Genomic DNA, 24,726 nt, shown 5'->3' with positions numbered 1-24,726 from the left:
CTAACTGCAGCTCAGGGATTTTCGCTTTTCGTGTCTTAGGAATCAAAATAAACACACATTACTGTGGACCACAGACCCCCCATGTGGATAAACTTATAGCACTCTGATAAGTTAAATTTAACACAGACACAGCTGTGGTGAAAAGAGCGAAAACTATGATTAGATCAATTGTTTATATAAGTTGTGCGATTTCAAGTAAATCAAAGTGACATTTAAGTTTTCCTCATTTTAAAATAGACCACATGGAGCCCTCTCTAACCAACCCACCCTGTGGCTAATACACTATATGGCCATAAATATGTGGACACTTCATTCAACATGCTCTTATTGTGTTTTTGATTGTCATAGTTTTGGCGAGGCCCACTTAGGTTTTCAATTAAGGGAAATTTTAATGCCACAGCGTTCAATATTTTGGACAACAGTGTGTTTCCAGCTTTGTGGCAACAGTTTAGAGAAAACCTTTTCCTGTTTCAACCATGACAATGCCCCTGTGAACAAAACCAGGTCCATATAAATAATTGTTTTCAGAGCTTGGCTTGAACAGAGCCCTGACCTCAACCCTATCCAGCACCTCTGGGATGAAGAGGAGCACCGACTGAGAGCCAAGCTCACAAATGTTTGGCATGACACGTAAACACAACAACAAGAGCAACAAGAGCACTAGAATTAAAAAATATATATCATAAATATTCAAGCAACAGATCTCACTGCTTTAGTTCCAAGGGGGGAATCAAAGAAACCACCTATGGCAGCACAATGAAAAGCAGTTACACAAACTCAGCTATGCAAATGTCTGAGGGAAAGTGGAAACCCTGGAGACAGTGAGAGTGAGACATTTATGGTTTCAGATGTTCTGTGTCTAGTGTGGCGATATTACATTTCCACTCATATCCCACAACTTAAACTGCAATCCCCTCCGCCTCATCCACTAACCCAAATATGCATTTCAAAGCCAGTAAACACGACTCGCTTTTGAATCATAACAGACATTTTGCTGCGCATTCTCTGTTTATTGCTTCTATAAATATGGAAAAGCCGTGTTTAAATTCTCCAGTGATAGGATCTCCATTAATGTTGACAGTGATTATGGTAATTCTTGTGCCAGGCATCACAAGATGCCCCCCCCACCACCACACACCTCTCTTTCACAGCCTCTTCATGAAACTACACTTTTAGCGAGGTGAGATAGGAAATGGAACAAGAACAGTGCAGTTGTCAAAAGTCTACAATGGGTGCAGCTTTTTGTGGCAACAAGAGTTTCCCAGCAGGCATCTACAGAGAAGACAATGGGCCTCAAGGTTGCACGACCACCAAGGTGAGGTGGGGGGGTTAAATACAGCAGTCTATTCATACCCAGCTATTGACAGGAAAAGCAGACTTCACATGCCCCACAAATCTGCTCTGCAAACCAACAGAAGCAGGAAACTCTTCATAATAGCTGCCACTGACTCCTTTTGGAAAAAAAGCTTAGTTCATTAAAGATGACCCAGAAGAAAAAGCTTGAGGGAGACGTGGCTGAAATGGTGTCAGAGCTGAAGTGAATAAAATATGCTTCTTGCTGTTTACTGCTATGACACCACCACTGCAGCGGGGCAAGTCTGGGCTAAGGTCACAATTACAGCAAAATCTCATCACTGAATACTTTATTCATCTGATCTGCTTGTGCCCAGACGAGGATGTTGTCCACTTATTAAACAGACTCTGATTTTGTGCCTGCGTGTCTGCATGAGTGGAGATAATTACAGAAGAACAAGACAGATTATGTCCTGGGCACCAGCGATGCAGAAGTCGGTATAAACAAGCCACAATGACAGCGGGCTCTCGACTCTCAACTTGCGCCTGAGCCGAGGGACCGGGGCAAAGTCAACAAACAATGAATATTTATCTCCCGCCCTGTGTGTGTCCCCTTGATGTGTAAATAATGCAAGGCCCACTTCTGAGGAGTGAACTAATTAGGGTAGAAGTGCAGTTTTGAGAAATAATTACGCCTCACGCTTCCAGTTTGCATTACCCAGGCTCCCACGGGACACGAATATATCAAAGAGCTTTGGTGAAAAATTCATTGGAGGAAGAGGAAGCAAGGTCAGGAGAGGAGGGTGAGGGTGGAGGGGGGAGGCCGAAGGGAGCAGGAAGAGAGGTTTTTGTTCCCTCTACTCTACCTGTCTGTGGCGGGCCCAGACGCCCCGGCCGAGGCAGGTGAAACACATTAGTTTACAAGGTAAAAGATTGTGTTTCACGAACTACTGTTTCAAGTTGCAGGTGCTGCTAACTGGCTGCCAGGGTTTTATTATTTATGGAGAGGTATGAATGATTCACGCGTCAAGTGGTTCCTGAGCGCTGTCGATTATGAGACCTTAAGTGATGGAAGGTATTTGTCCAAGAGGTTGAGACTGGAGCTCGTACAGTGCGGCGATAAATTAATCTTGTTGCAAAAACTCCCAGAGCTTATGTGATATACGAAGGAGTGACAGGTTGGGATAATTTAGATGTCTGAGCTCGTGTTATGTAATCGAGTCTCCTTTCTCACTCGTAAAATTTAAACGTAAAGGGTTAGTTCACCCATATTTCTCCACTAACCTCTCCTTGTACTGTATCTGTCCATGCAGATAGTTTCTTTTTAACGTACTGAAGTTTCAAGATATCCACATCTGAGACTTCTGCAGTGACCCCAATACGATGGTGGTGAATGGAATTTTATTTGTGAGGGCTAAAAGCATGAGAAAATACGTAATAACATTTTCAAAAACAACTTGTCTTCCAGAAATAATGTCCCACTTATTCTGGATGCTTTACAGGAACTACTTTTCTCCAAAGATATAGTCCCTATGAAATCAGTTGATAAACGGTCTGTGGATTGTAGCACCACAAGTAAAATTCCATTAACCTCTATTGTATTGGGGTGGAGACAAGTTTCAGAGGCCTTGGAAAACAGCACCAAAACTATAAGCAAGCGAGGCTAACTGAGACAATTTGGGCGAATTTGCTGCTTCTTTCATTCATGTTTTGTAACTCTGGCACTCCACATTTAGCCACCTTTAAAGAGACCGGCTCATAAAAGCAGACTACAGACATCAAAGAGCAAACTTTTACCTCAAGAGTAACAGAATATACCGAAATAAGCCTTCCATCCCACCACTCTGTTAATATCCACAGAGAGGAGAAACCAGAGTTGCGGTCGCAGCTGAAGGTAAAAGCATCACCTGCATCACAGAGTGCAAACAACCTCCTTTCCCACATTTAAAAAGTGGAAGTAGCACCGGTTTTCATATGTTTCCCACTTAAAAACGTCTCATACTTGTAGTCCTGCCAAATCCTCTGCAGACTGTCAGACAAGGGGGTGGAGGGGTGGGGGGAGTCACTGCAGGAGCAAGAGATGTATTATTTTGAGCACAATCCCGTGTAGGCTGAGCACATATTTTGTCAGTTACCGACTCAGTTGTTTTTAATAACCGGTAGAGGGTCTGATTAATTAAGTGAGCAATGGTTTGCATTACAGATGAGTAATACAGTGCATGCTTGCTCCACTGAACACCACGAACCCCTGAGTGAAAAGGGTAAAATTCACATCATTAGCACAAACATCTCTTCCAACGCAGACCTTGCAGAAAAAAATGTGACCTCTGAGTGCAACTGATGCAACAGTTGGCCTGTAAATGTTGAGCTCATCTGATCATAAAAACTGGAGCAGGGTGCGCCTCCTGCAGGAAACAATCATTTCAAAATGATTAAATGTCTCATTAGATGCTGTTGACGAGTCGGGGTCAGGGGTTGGGGGAAGCACAGACTTCCAGCTCTCGTTATACTTGGCCTCTGAGATTGAACGATTCCACTTTGCATCATCCATTTTCACTGATGTGCACATGAGCCCCGGGTTGGACCTAATGTGTCAAAAAAAAAAGTGGGATCACAAGGCAATTCCAAATATAACACTTCATCATAGAACCAGAGCCAGAATCATATGCTGTTAAAAGAAATTACTCAGGCTTTTGGCACAGTTAAATGGCACAAAGGAATTTTTGCAATGCCGTAAAAGAGAGTCAGCACCAAAAGCCTTTGAAACGTGCTGATTCCATTGATGTATAATAAATAAATAACCAAAACTGATCCAATTTGAGGTATAATGCACTGTTTGTTTACAATGACATGATGGTTATCTAAGGTTACGCTGGTCTTGATGCCTCAGTTGGGGCCTTGTGTAACGAGAGGACAGCGCTCTGAGGCTGAGGACAGTCGAAGGCTGGTACAGCTTGGGCTGGTTAGCAGTGTTCCAGCAGAGGCAAGAAAAATACGAAGTATCCAATTGCTGCATTTCCCACAAGGAGCAGGAGAGTCATCACCGGGCCTTCTCATATTGAGACGGAGAGGTTACATCCCTTCCAACCGCTGACTGTGAAACCTTCGAAGAACCGCACCCAAGCAGGTCAGTAAGGACATCCGAACTAAGTCCCACAACTGCTTCGACAAAGGATCAAACTTCCATGGGTTTCTAACAAGCTCCCTGCAGGCTGGAAAACCATTCTTTACCCAAAGGTTTCTGCACTATTTAGAAGCCACTGTATTGTATGAAGGAAACTGTCATCCTCTCAGCTTTGGAAATGGATTACTGACTGTCTAGAAAAAGCCCAGACCTGTGTCTGTGTTTGCCTTGCTTAATCTGAAAACCGTATGGCAAGATCAGCGCACATCTGATGAACGCCCTGCTATGTAAGGGAATTTGTAAAATAGGACTGGGGTGATAGAATGCCACATTCAACATAATTCATTTCCTGCAACTCCAGACACACTCAGACAAAGACCATCGATATTTCACTTGATCTTCACTTCCCTTTCTACCTCTCCTTGTGGTTGTTTCAACTGTTTAGATAGAACGTCATCAACTCTTGGCTCCAGATTTATGGAGCTTAAAAACTCATGGGTTCTGTAGGTCAAGGACGCTGGTAGAAATGCCATCTCAGCTCTGGTACCTTTTAACAACAAAAGGAAACGCAACTAAATAATTAAGACAAGGTCAAAGTGATCTCTTCCGCACGGCTTCTTTAACACGTGTACAATCACAACTGGCTCGATCTGTCAAACAAATGCCTGCAGAGTAATTCATCTTCCAACCGCAGTCATCAGACTCGGCAAAGTGTATGCGCGCTCTGGAGACAGGAATTTGAGCATGCCGGAGATGGGAATGTGCCCGGGAAAAAGCAGACAAAGCTGGACGCCGGCCAAACCTCAACGCACTGTGCGAGAGAGAAGTCAGGATACGATCATATCCCCCTCAAGTCCCCCCAAAATCTTCTGCAGTCCCATGGAAAGAAAGAAAAAAAAAAAGAGAAAGAGTGAGTAAGGGAAAGAGACAGACAAAACAAAAGAGGAGAGCCTGCAAACGATCATAAAGCACCTTGGCCTTATGTAACCAACAAGGGGAGAGAGAGGAGAGACAATGTTGGACAAGTGGTTTTCATAAAGGGGATCACTGTCCTCTCAGTGGACCACTTCACCAACTGTTAAAAGATTGTTTGTCTACAGCAGGCCCCTTCAAGCCCCCTGCAAATCCTTGCCAAGCGAGGTTCCCTCTGAGCATTTCTGGTGGGATATATAATCCAACAGAACGAACAACCCACCGGGTCATCTGGACCAGTGTATTGTTTCACTGAGGCTCTGGGCTCTTAGACATCTCTGCACACAGGAGAGTGGAAACAAATCGTGATGGATTGCCATTTTTAATGGTCCCGTATCCGGCCATGAGCGGTGCAAACTGGGGTTCTTCTTCGCTATAAACAGCCATAACTCTTCCCCTATTACTCCTACCTGGGAGAGTTAGATGGAAAGTTTAATTAGACCTTGTGCAAGATCAGAGTAGAGCTAATGGAGGCGAGACAAGATTTAGCTCTCCTTGAAGCCGGAGCACAATTCAAAGCCATCAATGAAATTACCATAGCCTATTAAATGCAGCAAGTTCTGTATCCCTGGATTAAAAGGTTAGAAGAACATCAAAACAAGCATTTTCTCCTTCTTGTGAGATGAAAGGTAAAAAACAAAATAATTAGCCTATTTGTGAAAAGTATGCTTTGAAGATGTAAGGAAAGAAATGTATTTTCTTTTTATCAGTTGTCTGTCTTTTTTAAGGACTTTTTTAAAAAATGGAAGGAGACCAGAACTGGAATCAGCCGACTATCGGTCTCCATGTCGGTGCCACTGACTCTGCATGAGTCTACGGCCTTATCACTCCGCTCTCGCCACAATTACCTCCAATTACGGCATTCAAACCACGCAGACCATGGAAAGGAGAGAAACTGAGAAACACAGCACTTTGTAATTGCTCATAAAACCCCTTGAAATAGATCAAAAACTATTAGATTTTCTGACTTTTAACCACTTCTGGGACTGAAAACCTTGAGATTCAGGCTGAAACAATATTTCACATGGGTATTACGCATTTTGGAAACTTCATACTGTTGCTACACTCCATTTAAGAACAAAAATATTGCACTTTTTTCTCTTTTTCTTATTCTGACAGCTGTAGTTGCCTCTTACTTTGCTAAAAAAAAAACAAAACAAAAAAACTTCAAATTCAACATAGGCTGAGCTCATTTGCAGTTTTCAGATAACAACATCCACTTCTCAGAGCCTGTCTTGTTTAAATCTGGAAGAAATATACATTTGACAGAGTTTTATAAAGGCTAAGAGGTTAGCGAATGTTTTCCAGCCCATAGACGAGTGAGTAATCCTTCAACTGATATGAAAGGAAGGAAAATCCCCAAAATTGGAGGTGCAAGCTTCAGCTTTCATCCGACAGCTGCAGTATAACACACTGCTAGAGTTTATAAACGAAGTAGTCGGCGTCACCACCACCTGAATCACTTACAGCATTAGAAATATGGCTTACAGGTTAATGCATCAAAAACTTAATACTCTGAAAAGGATCAGTCTTCACCATTAGAACTTGGACTTTCTTACTTAATGGAGTATTTTACAGCTACATACTCAGAACAACCAGTGGTAATGTCCCAAAAAAGTTATATTACTGTCCTAATTTGATGCAAATTTAATTTGATTTGTCTGGAGCCATCATAAATACATATTGGGGAATATTGTTCCACATGGCTCAGTTTGTAATGTCAGGGCTTCACATCAGTGGGATTTCAACAGATAAACGCTAAATCTAAGTGATATACAGTAGATATCAGGCATCTTTTTCTAAAGCCGGTGTCGGTTTCCAAGAAGTTTCTGGAAGGTCTGCAAGAGGCTTTAAAGACTATTATGGCATCCATTTCATAGTCGCTGTCAACCAGTGATAAATGCATGAGATTTACAGGAGCTAGGGGGACAGAAAAATGCATTAGCGAAAGATCTCTGTCTGGATTTGACCTAATTATTAACAAGTCACATCTGCAATGACATCTCCCCCCTCTGCAGTAAACTAATTCTGTAACCTAGAGATCTAGGCTAAACAATTAGTCCACCGTAATGATGTTTGGGACTGATCTGATTATCAATTCATTAGATCTGATTTCCATCATGGTTACTGTTATGGTTGGGAGTTCAGACAGCATCAAAGATATGTTGTTCTCAGACTTTGCCTCATTTACTTGTTTGCTGGTGGCAGGTTTTGGGGTCAAGAAAAAGGCAAGGGGTTTCCACTGTCTAATAGTGTAATAGCATATTAGTAAGACAGCTCTGCAATCATGAAAAAAGCCAGTTACTATTCACGTCATAAAGTCAGGTTTATATTCAGTGTTGAACTTAAGATGAACTGAAAACATCACTGAATGGCAGAGATCTTTGTGGGGGGAAAAAGGCTGAGGTGAAAAGTGAAAAAAGATGATACTTAGCTGCTGTTTACTCCATTTAAACAAGCGTGAGTGGAGGAGTAAAGGATAGCGAGTCAGGAATTTAAGAACAAGCGTGTATATGTGTATGTGGGTTGGTGTAGAAACCAGCTTTAATCCGAAACAGGACTAGGATTGTTTTGTGAACAGCTCCAAGCACCCCCTGCAGCTGCTGTTTATGTGAAAAAAAACCAAAAAAAAACCCTGAAAACATTAACATTGGGAGGATCAACAAACAGAGCAGGGGTGGGGAGTGGGAGTGTGAGTGTGTGTGTGAGAGTGTGTGAGAGGCAGTAGTCGACCTTGTGGCTGACCTATGCTCCGGGAGGAAACCTGACAGCCACCCACAGCTCCTGCTGACCAAACTAAAAATAAGAACATAAGTGATAACTGGGAACGATGGACAGAGGTCTAGATTTCACAGCTGCTGTTTGCTGCTTTTTGATGATGTCATATATTTCCTCTTGGTATTAACAACTGCCTTCTATATGTTCTTTGCTGAAGATCAATACCACGTATCTCAAATATCTGTGTTCAAGCTTATGCTCACAGTTTTGACAAGACTCTAGGAAGTTTCTAGTGTGTCGAGACATTAATTAACCTTGTTAAAGCACAAAACCTTTTACATTTTGTCCAGATTAAACAATTGAGAGACAATGTGTTAATTTGTAAACTTTGGATAAGACAATCCTTTAATAATCCCACAGCGAAAAAATTTACAATAAATGTTTGACCCTGACGTGATTTGAACACGCAACCTTCTGATCTGGAGTCAGACGCGCTACCGTTGCGCCACAGAGTCAGTTACATGTTGGGTGGATGCATTGGTTAGGTATATTATAACTTTTAAGGGAGTCAAGCTAGCTGTTTCCAGTCTTTATGCTAAGCTAAGCTAATTGCCTGTTACAGACGTGAGAGTCATACTCAACAAAAAAGCAAAAGAACTAGATGAGGTAGACACAACTCTGAATGAATAATGTATTATAAATATAATACATTGGCTACCTTAATCAACCTCAAGAAAATACGGCTCCACACCACCTAATTTAACTTGAAATAACCTTTGAAGGCTATTACTCTTTTTGGTGCGCCATACATCTGCCGTGGTCATTTAGGCCTCAGCAGGAAACAGCTTGGCAAGAAAACCTGATCTGAAGACATTCTGAGGGGCAAAAGAAAAAAAAATGACGAAGAAATGTTGATGAATTTAACATGAGGTGGCGTAAAAAAGACTTCTGCCAAATAACTTGACAATGAGGGACAGTTTCCCCCTGCTGAGGCCATTCATGGAAACAGACTGGAGGGCCTCGAGATAGCTCCACTTCCCTTTTCTCTCCTCTCCGACACATGGATACAAACGGGTGAAAATGCAAACTTTGCACCAATCACACGGTCGGCTACGACATGCTCATTCATATATGTGTGACGGTGAAGGCGCCCCTCCGCCTTCACACCGCACACATACCTCCTCATGCACTTCCACGCTACAAGGAGGTCTTACAAGGCTTCACATGTTTAACTCTCTCTTATTATCATGAAGATGGGCCTTTTGGAAGTACCATCCATCTTAATTAACAAGCCATTTGTATGCACTTCAGCCCCAAAGACAAAATAGCATGGGAAGAAATCCTGTGGCCAAAGACGAATTCTAGGACTCTAAGACATCATTAGCGGATTAAAAAAAACTTCAATAGCCTTCCCATGTTGCCTGCACATTTCATTATCTCCCACTGTTCATGGCAATTCCCAGCCTCATCCTTTGCATTTTTTTTTTACGGTTGCGATCCAAAACTTTCTCCATGGAGCGAGAGCCTTGCTGCTTCCCATTCCTTTAGAGTTCCACATAATTTGAGGCACTCTCTTCTTGATTTAAGGCCCCGGCCGTAACATCAATGCCTCACTGTCTGTAATACAAAAAAAAAAGAAAAAAAAAAAAGCGACTGACGTATAGCGTGTCGCTCTGCGGCTACTGAAATGAGTGAATATAATTTCTGCCTTCAGACGTCAGGCACGAACAAACAAATGTCAGCCTCAATATGATCTGTTTTCTCTCACCAGTCCCGTGGCTAAACGGTCCGCAATAAGAGGACTTGTTGAAAGATCACTATTTTATAAGTGGCTCCGTTCTGGCAGATGTCTGGCTTTTTGAAACGGTCACTCTGCTGGGTAGTGTGTGAGTGTGTGTGAGTGCACACAAGAGTATGGGGGTCTTCCCATAGGGCCTATGTCTGCTAAACAAAAAGGAAATGTTTCAAAAACAGCCTTATGGGTAATTCGCCCTCACAGCGATCGCTTTTTTCTTTTCTCTTTCTTTTTTTTTTGTCTGGCGGCACGCTTGAACGCAGCTGAATAGCCAAGAGACAATTCGTCTCAATTCCCCATTCAGGAAACCTACAGAGACTATTAATTGTCAACTCATAAAGGGCCCATAGATGCCCCATGAGAGAGGAAGCAGCTCATACTCTTTAGACTTTTTTTCTCACTCTCCTCTTCCTTTCTCTTCGTCTCTACTATCATCCATAACACCTTTAGGTTTTCTCCAGGGTTTAGAGGGTCAGCGCGCAGGGTCAGGAGGTGATGATTAATTCCTCAGAGCAGTTGCATTGTGGGAGCTCTTGGTTACTCTGGGGTCAAAACCCCAGTTTAGCACAAGGGTGTCATTTGTTAGCTGACCTCTCCTGCAGGTCTGACATGTATTTTTGCGGATCAGGGAAAGAAAAGAAAGCAGACGACTTCTGTTCTTCATTTCTATCACTTCTGTCTTTAAATAAATCCTTCAGACTTTTTTTTTTTTAAAAAGAGAGAGACAGCCTGCCCAGACAACAAGACTTGTGGGTATTTGGGAATTTGACAGAAAGAAATACTCAGACAACAAAAGAGCAATGATGTCCTTCTCCTCCTCTGACTCTGGAAGTGAAACCAGCAATCAGCAATCACTCAAACAAAGGGCTTCTTAAAACAGTGAACACCAAAGTCCGACAAAGTTGGTGTTTACTAGCGGGGGAAATTGTTTAGTCTAGCGGCGATAGCAACAACAAAAATCAAAAGTCATTATCAATATCTGTGGCAAACAATGTGGGGATGAAACATAAGATACACAACGTGTCCCAAATTCACTCCACACCCGGGCACAAACACACAAACAGAGCCCTGACAAGTGACATATTAATTCAACATTTACACAACATTTTAAACAATGCGCCCGGGGGAAAAGCGGATTGTGTTCGGAACCAAAATCTTTACGAGGTGTGTTTAGACTGAGTAGCTTTGGATAACACAAATACACAAATTTCTTGTAGGAAAACATGCAAAGAGGCTCGTCTAGTTATCTTATCCTAAGGCACGTACAAATGTTATTTTCCATGTTAGTGTTCGGGGCAGTTTTAGCAGGACATCAGCGATGAGTTCTCATAATGAAAACAATATTTACCCACAAACTGTCAGTACCACTTTAATGACTTTTTATGGATTCGGGAAAAAAACATCCGTCTGACCACAAACTGTGCCAGTATCACTACCAGACGACTGGTGGTGGATGCTACATCAAAAAAAATCAAAACATTACTTTGACGGCTGCACGTCATCCAGGTCAGCACGGGGAGGGGGAAAAAAAGAAAAGGGGACTAATGTCTAAGCCTCTGGACGTCTGGTCGGTGTCAGTCAGTGCAGCGAGGAGGATTTAAGAAGGGCTGCGCCAGGGTAAAAGGGCTTACAGTGTCACATATGATCTAGTCACCGACAGGAGCAGTCACCACCTCCACCTCCACCAGTACACCCCACCGCCGCCGCCACGACCCGGCATGCATGGACGAAACCAACCACTTGGCACGATGGGACAGAAAGAGAAGGGTGGGTGGGGGGGGGTGAGAGAGTGGAAAAGGGGAATGAGGGCAGCAATTGAGAGACCAGAAAAAGACAAGTGAGGCCCTAAAGTCAATCAGGCCTCTTGTCTCTCCTCTCTGCTCCTTTTCTTTCTTTATTCTCCCCTCCTCTTAACCTCCCCTTCTTTTCTCCTGAGCCCCCCCCCCTCCACCTCCACACTTTTTTTGAGCCCCTCTCTCCTCAGCTGTACTGCTTGTTTTGTTCTACAGTGTCAGACCGATATGTTGTGCCGATTCTGGCCTTTTAATAAGTGTCATGTATCAGCGGTCGAATGCTGATATGGCGGATGTTCTTTCTGAAACAGAAACTATTCAGTACATTAGTGTAGAATTAACACCAGTCGATCTCGATCCACAGTTAAAACACAAAACAGTAAATCTGCAGCGATAATCTCATGCCACACAAGCCGATAAAAGAGCAATCACCTCTTTCTGAACAATCCCTCCCTCCTGCCTTCTGTCCAACTGGCCGGTTTATGTTTAAGATTGATGCGTCCTGCCTCCACATCCTGCTTCTACAGGAAATAAATCACATTAAGGAAGTAATACTTTTTCTTTTGACCTTAAAGGGGTCACTCCCTCAAACCATACAACTTTACGCAAGGTCGATTTGCTGTTTTACAGCTCGGTCTGTGGAAACAGCTGTATTAAATCTGAGGGAAATATCCCTGATGATTTCAGGGTCATCTTTAAGTTAGATCTGTAATATTTGATAGAAAACCTAAAAACTGAGGGCATGGGAGCTTGAAAGATGAGGGTATTTAACAGGGAAGGAGGGCCTGGAGTTTGGGTTTTTAACCTTGACCCATACTGGGGAATAAAAGCCAGGACAACTCCATGAATCACATGCTTAAAAAATAAATAAATACCCTGAACAGATCATGATAATGGAGCCATGCAGAGGAAAATGCCAGCTCTTAGCACTACAAACATGTTAGAAACAATATCAGCCTTCAGTACTACAAACCTCCAAACCATTCACTCCCCCTGACATGCACTGCCCTGTAGTCTCTCCCTCTCTGGGCCTTAATTCCTGTTTCTATTTTTCCACTGCACGCGAGAGCTCCTCTTTCATTTGAGATTCCTCTGACATGTAGCTCAGGTTTCAAGTAAATCCAGCTCTGGGCCACCAGTGTACCTGCTTAAACAATAGTCAGAGAGAGAGGGAGAGTTAAGAAAAATAATAATAATAGAATATTCTAACAAAACAAATGCATCTCCATCTCCTCTGTGTAATTTAGCACGCCAGACTGTCACACAGCGAGAGGTTTACTTTCCATTATGGTGATATAATTTCCATCTGACACGAGGCTCGGTTCGTCAGTGGACCATTGAATTCTCATCTTTCTTTCGGAGAAAGGTTTTGCTGAGCACACAAGTCAAGTCTGTCTGTCTCACATTCATACAGTTACACGCTTTCACACCTGGGGAGCTGCTCAGTGCAAGCACAGCCATCTACTGTTGGCAACTGAGAAGCTTTATTCGAGCGGCTGTGAGTTGAATGAGTGGTTACGAGTCTCTTTCTCTCAAGGGCATCCTATTAATTGAGAGGGTGTTTCTCATTCAAGGTCTTCTCTCTCTCAGTCGGTGCACAGGTTCAAATTGTGGACTTTTTGGTTGCTTTTACAAGAGCTAAAAGTAGTTTTTTCCTTTATTTTATATGTTATACATTCTAACATAATTAAACATAGTGCAAAATGTGAAAATTAGGTACAATGAATGAGCCTTTTTGTTTTTTTTTTCCTCACATTCCAAGTTATTTTGTGTATTTTATGTATTTGCAAAAAAAAAAATTTAACAATGCAAAATTAAAAAAAAAAAACAAACAAATTTCTCAAGTGCAAGTACTATAGCTCATTCAATAGGACTGATAATGAGAATAATTGGCATTTTCTAACTCATTTATAACCAGGAATTGATGATACTAGAATTAAATAGCTAACTACTCATCATCTCTTGACAGCTGTGGGCTAAAATGGTTTATTTGAGGTTAGCTAACAGGCTAAATAAGCTAAAAAGCTAGCTAAAAATAGCGCTAGCTCTCCTCTATCCACTTTCACAGGGCTTCAGTCTAACCTTACTTGTCCTGTATAATATGGTTCTTTGTCTCTATGTGTAAAGCTTTAACTCAAGCAAAAAAAAAAAAAAAAAAATTATACTTCTGAGGAATGTTTTCATAGTTAAGTCTCCAAACTGCCTTTCAGAGAAAGTCTTTCTAACCCTTTAGCTACCGCCTCTCTGTATGTCTCCACATTGTCTAGGAATGCCTTTGCATAGCACGGTAGCCCTAAGACCCAAAAAAATCTCTCCGGGCCAGATGGTTTGGCTGGACGGCAGAAGCCTGGATTCCCACGGAGGAAACACTGAAGTTGGAGCTTTTTCAGTTACGCTTCGAGCTCCCTGCAGCACACTCTGTAATGCCATGATTCAAACTCATTGGGCTGCGTGATGTTTAATTGAACCACAAGCTGTTAATCCAAGGAAAGAAAATCAACTAATCCAGATTAAGGTCAGACAGACGGGAGGGAATGGAATTGTCAAAAGCACTCCCCTGGCCTGCTGGGTACCTTTAAAGATCAGGCTCATTACTCAAAAGCCAAACATGCTCACGTGAAACAAACACCAAACGGACTTTCTTCTTGTGTGTGTGTGTGTCGTGCCGTGAGAAGATTTTGACATAATCTTGCACCAATGACTGCTTGTTTGTTTGTTTTCTGCTGAACTAAGGATCCAAATCAGGAAAAGACCAGTCTGAGAAAATGTGTGACTGGACTGATCCATGAATGGAATTTTAACAAGAGGGGAGTTGTTAGGCGTTGTGAGAGGCGAGCTGACCGAGGGTTATACGATAGTGTTAGCAGATGCAGTTGGCACCAGCTCCATTGCTAAAGCTTCATTTAATTCACTCCTTCCTTATCTTCTGCATTTGAGCAAACATTTCCTCACTCAGTGCTTTTTCACCAACACACATCTTAAAATTTTTTATCTTTGTCTCTCTTTCACCGTCCCTCTTATCTCTTCTCACAAAGGGAACGACTGGGCCTAACCGTATCTTTATCTTTACGGACGCAGTGCTGACAGGCAGAATTTGAAAATAGTTCTCCTGTTGCTCTGGTGACAATCCCGTTCTCAAGAGAAAACTCCAAGATTATGTCATTTCTGTTCATCAGAGCAATGAAACAGTGGGACATTTGGTCAGGCAGGGTGTGTGAGATGAATGCATTAACACAGCTGGACCATTCTTATACACTTGAAGACGAAGGGAGGATGGGAAAAATCCACAAAAATGGGATGAGGGTGCAGCTCGATAACACTTCACTTGAGTCCCCTAATGCAAACATTTAATAAAAGGTGCTTATAAACGCTGCTGATAATTTTGCTTAGAAACTTTCCAGCTACTTTTCAGAACAAAAACTTTCCTTTTATTGAAAATTCAAAATGGTCTCCAACTCCGGATCAGCGTTTTCAATTCAGTGATGCAGACAGTACAACTGAGCCACTGCCAGTGGGGCATTTTTTTTAACACTTACAATGGATAAAACATCTCCTTCTCACACATAAGAGCAAATAACAATTCAGTTTTCTTGTCTTCTGAGATTTACTGTTGATGTTGATGACGGTCCAACACTGAGCTTTTTCACGGGCTTTCAACTGTCTCACACAGTCTTCATCTGCACATAGAACTGGCTCAGTGGTAATGGACCTGGTGGTGATGGTATACTGCACCTCCTCTAGATTTTTCTGCTGATTCTCTGCCTTAATTAACTAGCTTACTTGCTCCTACTGTGGTAAAAATACCGACTGGTAGTATATTTCTTATTTACAGCTCTGAAGAGAGAATTAAGTTCTATTTATAACGTTCTCTTTCCAGTAATGCCTGATAAACTGCCAATGACTCTTTAAGGTTCATTTTATTAATGAATTATCTTGGTTGACTGCCCAACTGTGTCACTGTGAATGACTGTGGACCATTGTGGCTCTGTGATTAAAGTATATCATGCACGCTGCCAGGTTTGTAAAGGTCTCGTGGCGCTCTGAGGTGCTTTGGATTAATCTCTCCAACAATGACAAATGGTATCAAGCGCTATACTTTACATTCTGTGGCAATTACTGCATACCAGAGGGGACTAATCAGTAAAAGAATTCAAGTATGCAAAGGCAAGCCCATATTAATGTAATATAGAAGGAGTGTAAAGAAAATTTAGGCCTTTAAATGTGAACTAAATGTTTAAATGTAAATTACTTATTTAGCTAACACATCTCTACATGTTTTCACATCTCTCTCAGAAAATCATTTTAAGGCTTTAAGGTACGTCAACAGATGGGACCACTGTTTGATAATTTACAGTTGGGGGCGGTCAAACGGTTATCCAGAGGCGGACATGGATAATGCATCCCACACTGTATCCCATACTGAGTGATTTCAGGTGGGACTGGACACTAACATTTATCCACAATGTCTTCGTTTTTCTTGGGGGAGACGGCAGGGAAGATGGAAGGAGAGGGGAGAGGAAAAAAGAAAGGGACCCAAATTTGACTAGGCAGCTGTGTTTGGGAAAGGAAACTATTTATCAAAAATGGGGAGTGATATATGCTATCCTCTCTGTGCTAACCCCAAACTCTGGGTGCGCTGTCTCATCTGCTGACCCGGTCTCATCTGCAACTGTTCTCAGAGATCCATCACGGTCTCCAAGACAGATACGCAGCGCTCCGAGGGCCTCCGCAATTAGTGCATCAACAGCTGGGGAGACCATTAAGACACTCCCGGGTGTTTGCTTCATCTCTTTTGTTTGGAAAAGACCGAACAGCATGGACAAATATGGGAACGTTAATGAACGGTGTCTGTCACTGTGAGTGGGAACGCCTGGGTGGGAAAGTTTTTAAGGGCACAATGTGAATTTTGGGGCAAAAAAAAAAAAAAAAAAAAATGGCAGGGAGAAAAGGGGAAAAATGGGGGTGAAGTGACGTCAAACAAAACTGTGGACAGCCGTTTGGAAAATGTTATTAAGATGTGTAATTTTTGCAGATGTTCATTATGCTTTGGCCAGGGTTAAGAAAATAAGTGGTATTACAGTTTTGCCATTTGTCTTTGGAGAATAGATCACTGGCTAAAGCTTTGACTATGAGCCATTTGAGGCCATCATACTGTATACTGCATGCGAGGCAATTAAACCCAAATGTGGATGTAATGCTGGCAGTCTACTAAGGCTCACTTTTAAGTCAGGTTACTGTGTCTGTTGCCACTTAATTATGTGCATCGAAGCCAAATTCCCATCGTTGACGTTCATTTACACGCATCCAGACTACAGGTAGGGGGACATGGTGAAATAGTGCGAGCGTGGGAGTCTGAGAACTGTCCACCTTATCTAAAAGAATTAAGATAACCCAGAAGTGAATCACTCAACATGGTCTAAAACTTAATCTAAGCTTTGGCTGACGTATTCTGCGTTATCTCACCTACACTCACACACCACCACGCACACACACACACACTTACGTATAAAAACAAACAGAGATTACAGATGCCATTTATCCTCTATAAGTCAAACCGAGGGCAGGGTACGGTGTACGCACAGACGATAAACCCCTTTACCCCAAATACCCTAAATGTGGTTAAAGTCTGCTTTTAGGGAGATACTGAAAGAGATGAGATAAAGGTAGAGTGTTTGCAACGTGCGGCTATGGCTTCCAAAAGAGTGACAGCGATCACTTCTTTCTTTTTTTTTCCCCCCACTTGGGCTTGAGTTCAGTAAAGGTTGTAAATGTAATCCATCCTAAAAGGAGTGCACTCCTCTTTGCAACAGACTCCCCTCGATGTTGTTATTGGCACGTACCCTGGAGCTGGCAATCGAAAAGAGTGATGCTATTTTTTGTTAAACACTCTCTCTCTTCTTTTTTTTCTTCTCTTTTTTTGTTTGGTCTCTTCGTCTCATCTATTCCTGAAATGTTATACAGTAAATATGTTGATTCTTTGGTCAAGTGTGGGCTAGAAATCGAAGGCCTGTAATCAGTTTTCCAAACCTCGCCAGTCTTCGCTTTGGCTGGGCTGTTTATTTCTATCTTGATGACATTGTCCAAAGTTGGTTCATGTTTAAGTACGAGATGTAAGGACTACCAAGCGCATGCTGCTGTATTATGACTAAAATCCACGTCAGAACAGGCCTGCTCTTTATTAAAATTAAATATAAAGCAGCATAAATACAGACAATAAAGATTAACCTCCTCCCCCAGCGTGATCAAGATCTATTTGCAGAGTGTGGGGATGTCAGATTTTAGGGTACTACATCTTGGTCATTTTCCCTGCATTCCACAAGTGTAACACAAGTGTATTTACACAGTGCAGCATGCTGGCCATAATCTATGACATGAAAACGAATGGGATAATTAAACCACTATTGACACTAATTAAACGTTCTCCGGCATCCAGATTTAGAAGATAAACAGAGCTTAGCCAGATTTAGTTCAAACTGTAACCGACTGTGGCCATCATGTCTGTAAATCAGCTTTACAACCAGTATGCGAGATTTACAACCTAACCGATGTAACTCACCACCGGAGGCTATATTCTCATATATAGGATGTGCTATATGTGTGGAGATTAACAGCAGAGAGTAAAAGGTTTAATGCTGCAATGCTGCACTTACTTTTTTAAGAGAAAATATTATACGAAATCCACAGGAGAGTTTGGAGACAACAGCTGGCTCAATTATCCGTCACGGGACTGTTTATATTAGACAAAATAACCCACTAACTCACCCGTTTACGTTGATGTCAGGAGTAATTTAGTCAGTGGAAATGTGACAAAGTTTTCAAATAGCGTCTTTCTCCATTTCAGAACAAGCAGTTTGAAAAGGAAAGAAAAGCTTTTAGCTTAGCAGACCACTTTTACAAATTACTTGGAAGAAGCCTACGTGGAAAAAAAGATGCTTCTGACTCAAGTAAGGAAGATCTGAGATGGCACCAAGAGTTTCCGAGGCAAACTCTTGCCTCTGCATTTTCAATAAGTAAGAAAAAAAAGGACAAAGACAAAGAGCAGCTGCGCCTGAAACACTGCTAAATAACCCAGTGACCCTGCACCAACGTTCCCTCTCTATCTTACTGTCTTTTGTATCAAGAACTTGTGGACGTACGTAAACTGACTCCCTCGAATGCTTTCCCTTCTCTGGGTCTTTGCTTCTAAATTAGGCAAAAAACTGGACAAACAACCAACCCACTGAGTCATAATGTGATCGAAACAATGCCCAGTGCCCTCTGCTTAAGTGTCAAACCACTCCGGGCCAGAGCTGACCGAGGCGACACAAGGCTGAAGGAGGTCGTAAAGTTAAGTCAGCAGAAGAAGGGAAGGAACGAAACACAAGGGTGGGGATTGTTGGAATTCTCACCGGCGCAGCCAGCGCAGCTTCCTGTTATTTGTTTTGTAGTAAATGCTGACTCTCAGGGGGATATGACTGACTGTGCTGCTGGACACAAGTCGCCGTCTGTCCTCTGACCGCCTCTGTTGTCTGCATGGCTTGGAGTGTGAGTGTGTGTTTGTGTGTGAAAGCATGGGTTTATTGTGTTTTTATCAGTGGTAATCATGGTACAGCAGCCTGGATGTGCCAATCTGTGGAGCAAATGCAATAAAATTTGTGTTTTTCTGGATAATTAATGGGCTTTAACTCATGATTACAGACGCCAAGACGCTGCTGGTGTTGCCCCTCAGACCAACTAACCTAAATCCTGGTCATAGACTTAGTCCTCATGTGGTGTTTTTGAAACAAAACCTCATAACCACACCTTCCTGGTGGACTGTTTTGCTCTGGGAGTGCAGAGACTAGGTATAAACTGTGAACTCTGCACATTTCCACAATCTGCTGAATGCTGAAAGGCTGAAAACTTGAGGTCTCGGTGCAGGTTTGGTTCCCACTGCAACCTAAACTGGTTAACCAAACTAGTACCAAAGGTGGAAAACAGAATGACAGTGCTACCAGACGCCCACCTAACATCAAAATCCCTGCAGTAACATTATTGTACAAGCGTACTGAACAGGTTCTGGAGCATTAATGGATAATGTTTTATTATTAGATTCCAATATCTAACATCCCCCCGCTTCCTTCCTTTTCTTTCTTTCTTGTCGCACTGGCAGCACATTCAGAGACATAAGAGCAGGTTTCCTTCCTTTGACAGGAAGCTATTTACTGGTATTTACTCTTCTACAAAAACAAAACAACTTCATATGCACACAGGGCATAGAGAGAAGTAAACCCTAAATTATGAAATCTATGATCCATGCATTGAATTCGACACTGCAGAGTAACTGTGGTGAAGTGAGTCAGCATATCAATATGTTTACCAGTGAGTGATTCGACTCAACTGACTCGACACCATAAAAACATAAGAGTCATACAAATCCGCTGCCACCCTCCATCGAAAGCTAATGGGCCGGGACCTTTCCTCGCCTCATTATCTGGTTCTGCTCCTTCTTAGCAAAACAAGGGAGAAAACGGGAAAGAGAATTAAAAATAGAGACAGAGTAAAGAGTAAAAAAGAGGCTGTGAAGGAAAAAAGTAAAAGTTACAAGAAGTAGGTATGCAAAGAACAGAAAAAAAATGACATAAAGAAGTGAAACAAGGAAAAACAAAACAAGTAGAGCAGTGAGAGCAGGCCGTGAAGGACTGAGCAGACTCCACGGCGTGAGTTTTATTGTCTAACGATTTAATTGTAAATAACAGGCCTGAGCGATGTGAACGACCATTCATTCGCCCAGACAGAGTGATTAATCCATGCTGGGCTTTGGGAGAGTGGGCAATGTGTGTGTCTGTGTGTTTGAGTGTGTGAAAGAGAGAGAGAGGGAAAGAGAAGGGTCTTTCTTTTCCTTTCTTGTCTCTATCTCACTACCCTGCAGGTCCTAATTGGTTAATTTCATAAACTTCTCAAAGGGGTGCACACTGGGGCCCTCCCTAGCCTTTTACTGAAAAACACAGGAGCCAGTTTAGCATCGCTACCTGCAGCTCCTCTTGGTCTTTGTTGCAGAAGGGGGGGGCGGTGAGAGTCAGACGGTGGCCGTGGGGGTTCCTTCACGGGGGAAATACAGCAGGGAGATAATGGCCTCGGGCCAGACAGGGTGGGAGTTCTGCACCCAGCTTGAAACTGGTCACTTCCCAGTGTTTTGTCCATGGGAAGAGTCTATGACCTGCTCATTATTTCATTCTGGGGTGTTGCCGTGATATCATAGCTAACGAGCTGGTCAGGGAATTGAGTAAATCAGACGCCTGTTTTAAGACTATTTCTAGTTTTACATGTTTGCTGTCTCACTTCCCTGAAATTCATACATTCAAATTTAGCTTAATAATAACATAAGTGCTTACAAAGTATTACCAATAATCAGTGTACACAAACTAGTTCTTACATAGAGATTAGTTGTTGCTAAAAATTTACACTCAGTAACTGCCAGGTGGAACTGTTGCGCAGCTAGCTTAACTAGCTAACTGACAAAGTTAGCTTGCTTATGTAATATGAACTTTTTAGAGCAAGAGGAAGAGGAAAATGTGGTCAAAATACTGTTTGATAATGATGTGAACTGAGAATAAAAAACAAACAAAAAACTTAAATAACAAAATACACCTCAAATTACAAAATGCCATGCTAACAAAGGTAGGCTAAAAGGCTAAGTAGCGTCAGTTAGGTTAGCATAATTGAGTTTTCTGCTCATGCTTAACTGTATGAATACTTAATTTAATTTGAAGTGCACATATTTCTCCATGTACATATAATAAAAACAAAGTCACACCTTTTAATTTACAAAGCATTGAGAGCTAATTTTAATATCTCTAGGCCTCTGAAATCGCTAGTTTTGGAAGTTATGCTACAGCTTGTGATGCTACAGCAACTTTCGGTCTACTGCGGTGATTGCCTTTGATTGGACAGTGTTTCTAATGTTTCCAAAAAACAGATTTACACATTATTTATTTAAGTCTTTCCTAGTACTTGTACTCCATTTATGAAGTAAATCACAAGTTTGAAACTAGCCACTGCACTATGACTGCAAATGTCACAATATATTTCTGTTCCTCCAATTTCACTTGGTAACGGTGACTAAAGTTCTAATTTTGGTTCAGCTGCATTATTGTCATGCAAGGGAGTCATTTGGCTTCATGCACAAAAGTGTTAACGTTTGTGCCAACTGACCAGGGAAGTTGTTTCTTCTATATGAGGCTGAAAATAGATTTGATATGCTTGAAATAACATTCAATGAATGAACCATAATTGTGCATTACCAAGACAGCCAACACTAATCACCCAATAATAACTGCATTAAATGGCCGCCTTCAAAATTGGTGCGGCCAGACGTTGAAACGTCTACATCAGTTACTTTGCCCGCAGGAGCCGCCACGCAAAATGCTGCTCTCTTGGAAGAAAGGCATTATGGAAACCTCCCTATCAAAGCTTGGGATCAGAGACTTTAAAGTGTTTTGCCCCTAAAACAAGCAAGTGAGCCGAGCCTCTGAGGCCATGTTTACACTCCCCCTTCACGGCATAGTAGACCCTGCATGTATGTCTGGGGTGGAAGATACCATCGAAGCCCCTTTTTTTGTTGCATGCGACGGGCGTACTGCTGCCTTTCCACCCACCTTGACCGATTATTCCTTTCATTTATTTCATTTACGTGATTTTGCACCGCAGTATCAAGCTTTTACGAGAGGAATTCCAGCCTTTGTACGGTGGAGGGCCCTTCACAACAGATAAAAACTCAAAGTATAAACAAGCTCCCATTAGGGAACTGGCGGCCAACCAGCCTTTACCTCAAAGGGATCTGTGTTATCTGCAAAGCTGCCTCGGCCCGAGTCCGAGTGATTCACTGCAGGGACCGCTGCGGAGGACTTTGAGACGAGCCAGGTCTAGGTGCAACCGTGGTTAAAGGCCAATCTGTCTCTATAAAATTGACTTGTGCGCCCCAAATGAAAGAACAAAGGGTGTCAGCATGTTTGGCTCGGTGTGTATCATCTCTCAAAGCAATCCTACACTTTGCTATGTGAGAACTTTGCGTTTTAAGAGTGCATTAAATCAACAAGTATGAGCCTCACGGACCATTAAGAGTGCAGCATTCTCATGAAACAGCAAGACACATACCTAAAGGGATGAATGTCCCTCAGGTGGCGTTTGTCTTTGGGCTGTTTCACTTAGGGGTTGATAAATATTGTCCCCGGGTTTGGTATTGAAGGGGATTTTAAATCGACCCCCCCTGCGGTCATGTGCAACACTAGAGGTACTGTACTGCTGCTGCCATCCATCAGCATCACCCGAGCAGTTTACAGTTCTATAAAAGTGTTACTGTGTCTTTGCCTATCTGTAAATCAGGTGTGTAGAAGACTGACATCATAAGTAACATAAGACTAATAAACCAGCAACTAAATCTGAAGGAGTTTCATAAATAATGTATATTAAGAAGGAAGGGTGGCAATAAAAATGGAGACTGGTGCACCATGGGAATGTTGTCTTGCTGCTGAGGCAGATTTTTCTTTTCCTTTTTTCTTTTTTTCCTCCCAGACTCCTATGAAAGGATATTTAAAGATTTCAGTTCAGATTCAGAACCAGAGTCAGTTTGAGAAGTTTGAGACAAAGTTGGAAACATGAGCTGTAAAATGAGCTACCAGAAAAAATAGTTTGCAGGATGTGTTTCAGTGAGAGAGCAGAAAAAAAAAGAGAAACACAAACATTCACATCTGCAACTTTCTTTCATCTCGACTTTCTGTGCCGTTAGCCATGACCACTGTTCACATTTGCATTTACATATACGAGTCTGCAAAAGCCATCTTATTTTTTGCTTATTGAGGCCGCTTATCAGTTGCTGTTCCCAACCCGGCATAAATCCCGAGGATTAAAGGACTTCAAAAAAAATTTAAAAAAAGAAGGAGAAGAAGAAGTTTTTGAGGGTTGGGGGGGGAAAGGGGGGTTTCGAGTTGGGCGGGGGGCCGACAGGATGAAAAGAAGTTGGGGGCCCATAGAAATGCTAAGGAAGTGGCCCTCTTTTTTTTCTCCCCCCAAGTCGCTCAGGGGTAGGAAGTTCCCAGCTCCGCCACTTCATTAATTCATGCTATTTAACAAGCGGGATTGTGGTGGGGCTTCTTCGGCCCCCTTCACACTGGAACCAACAACAGTGCCATCAGTAACTGACAACCCCCCGGGCGGAGGGGCTATGGCCTCCGGGGTCCACGCTGCAAACAGAGCCACGGGAAGCAGAACCTTGCCATTCAAGAGTTCAGCCTTTATTTGTCATCCCTGGTTTCTCCCCACCATACACATCCCCGATCATGGGCCTCCGGGGGTGGACGGAGGATTGGAGGATGAATCTCTCCTGTTTCCTATTAGGACAGAATAGAATAAGGAGGGGGGGGGTGCTCATCAGAGGAATCAGTATGCTCATCCATAACTTCTTAACGTTCGCTGACCACAGGGTTTGTGAGATGCTGGGAGAGGAGGAGGAGGAGGAGGAGAGTCGAGGTGGCAAGTGCCAGAAAAAGAAAAAGTAAAAGGAAAAAAGGCAACCAAATCATCCAAACTTTTGCGGCAGATTTTGCTTTGTTTTTGTGGGTAAATGATTCACAGGGTGTTTTTTCTTCCAGGAGCAAAGAGAACTGGGTCCAAAGAAAATTTACAGTCTGTGAAAAATGCAACAGCATGAGCTCATTTAGACAGTTCCTCACAGATAGAGCTGATTATGTCCCCCATGCATTCATCTGGCTAAAAAAAACAGAATATCAACAGCTGAGATGTTTTTTTACTCGCTGTTGTTGACCATCTGGCTCTCAAAACCAAAGTCATACAACTAAAAAATAAACAGATTTTTACAGACAGGTAGAAAAATAGACAAGATAAGAATTAAATTCAATTAAAATCTGAGAACAGATGCTTGATGCTAAAACTAGGACCATACTCTAACCCGTGGTTTCCCAGCCTGGGGGTCGGGATCCCTTACAAACTGTGTCTCCGAGGTCACAGAATGATTAATAAGTAGAACAAAAGGTACCTGTGACACTCATTTTGTG

At 42.3% G+C, this 24,726-nt stretch overlaps 1 protein-coding gene and 1 non-coding gene across 2 annotated transcripts in view; both read right to left on the bottom strand.

Annotated features, from left to right (window-relative positions):
• LOC108901513 (protocadherin Fat 4) overlaps positions 1 to 24,726 on the bottom strand; it is a 104,339-nt gene that overhangs the window by 51,357 nt on the left and 28,256 nt on the right.
• trnaw-cca (transfer RNA tryptophan (anticodon CCA)) lies at positions 8,551 to 8,622 on the bottom strand. Its single transcript has one exon. It is a non-coding gene; the product is annotated as a tRNA-Trp (tRNA).

Source organism: Lates calcarifer, linkage group LG8, assembly GCF_001640805.2.
Source record: "Lates calcarifer isolate ASB-BC8 linkage group LG8, TLL_Latcal_v3, whole genome shotgun sequence".
Classification (NCBI taxonomy): domain Eukaryota; kingdom Metazoa; phylum Chordata; class Actinopteri; family Centropomidae; genus Lates; species Lates calcarifer.
This window is presented reverse-complemented; position numbering and strand designations above follow the sequence as displayed.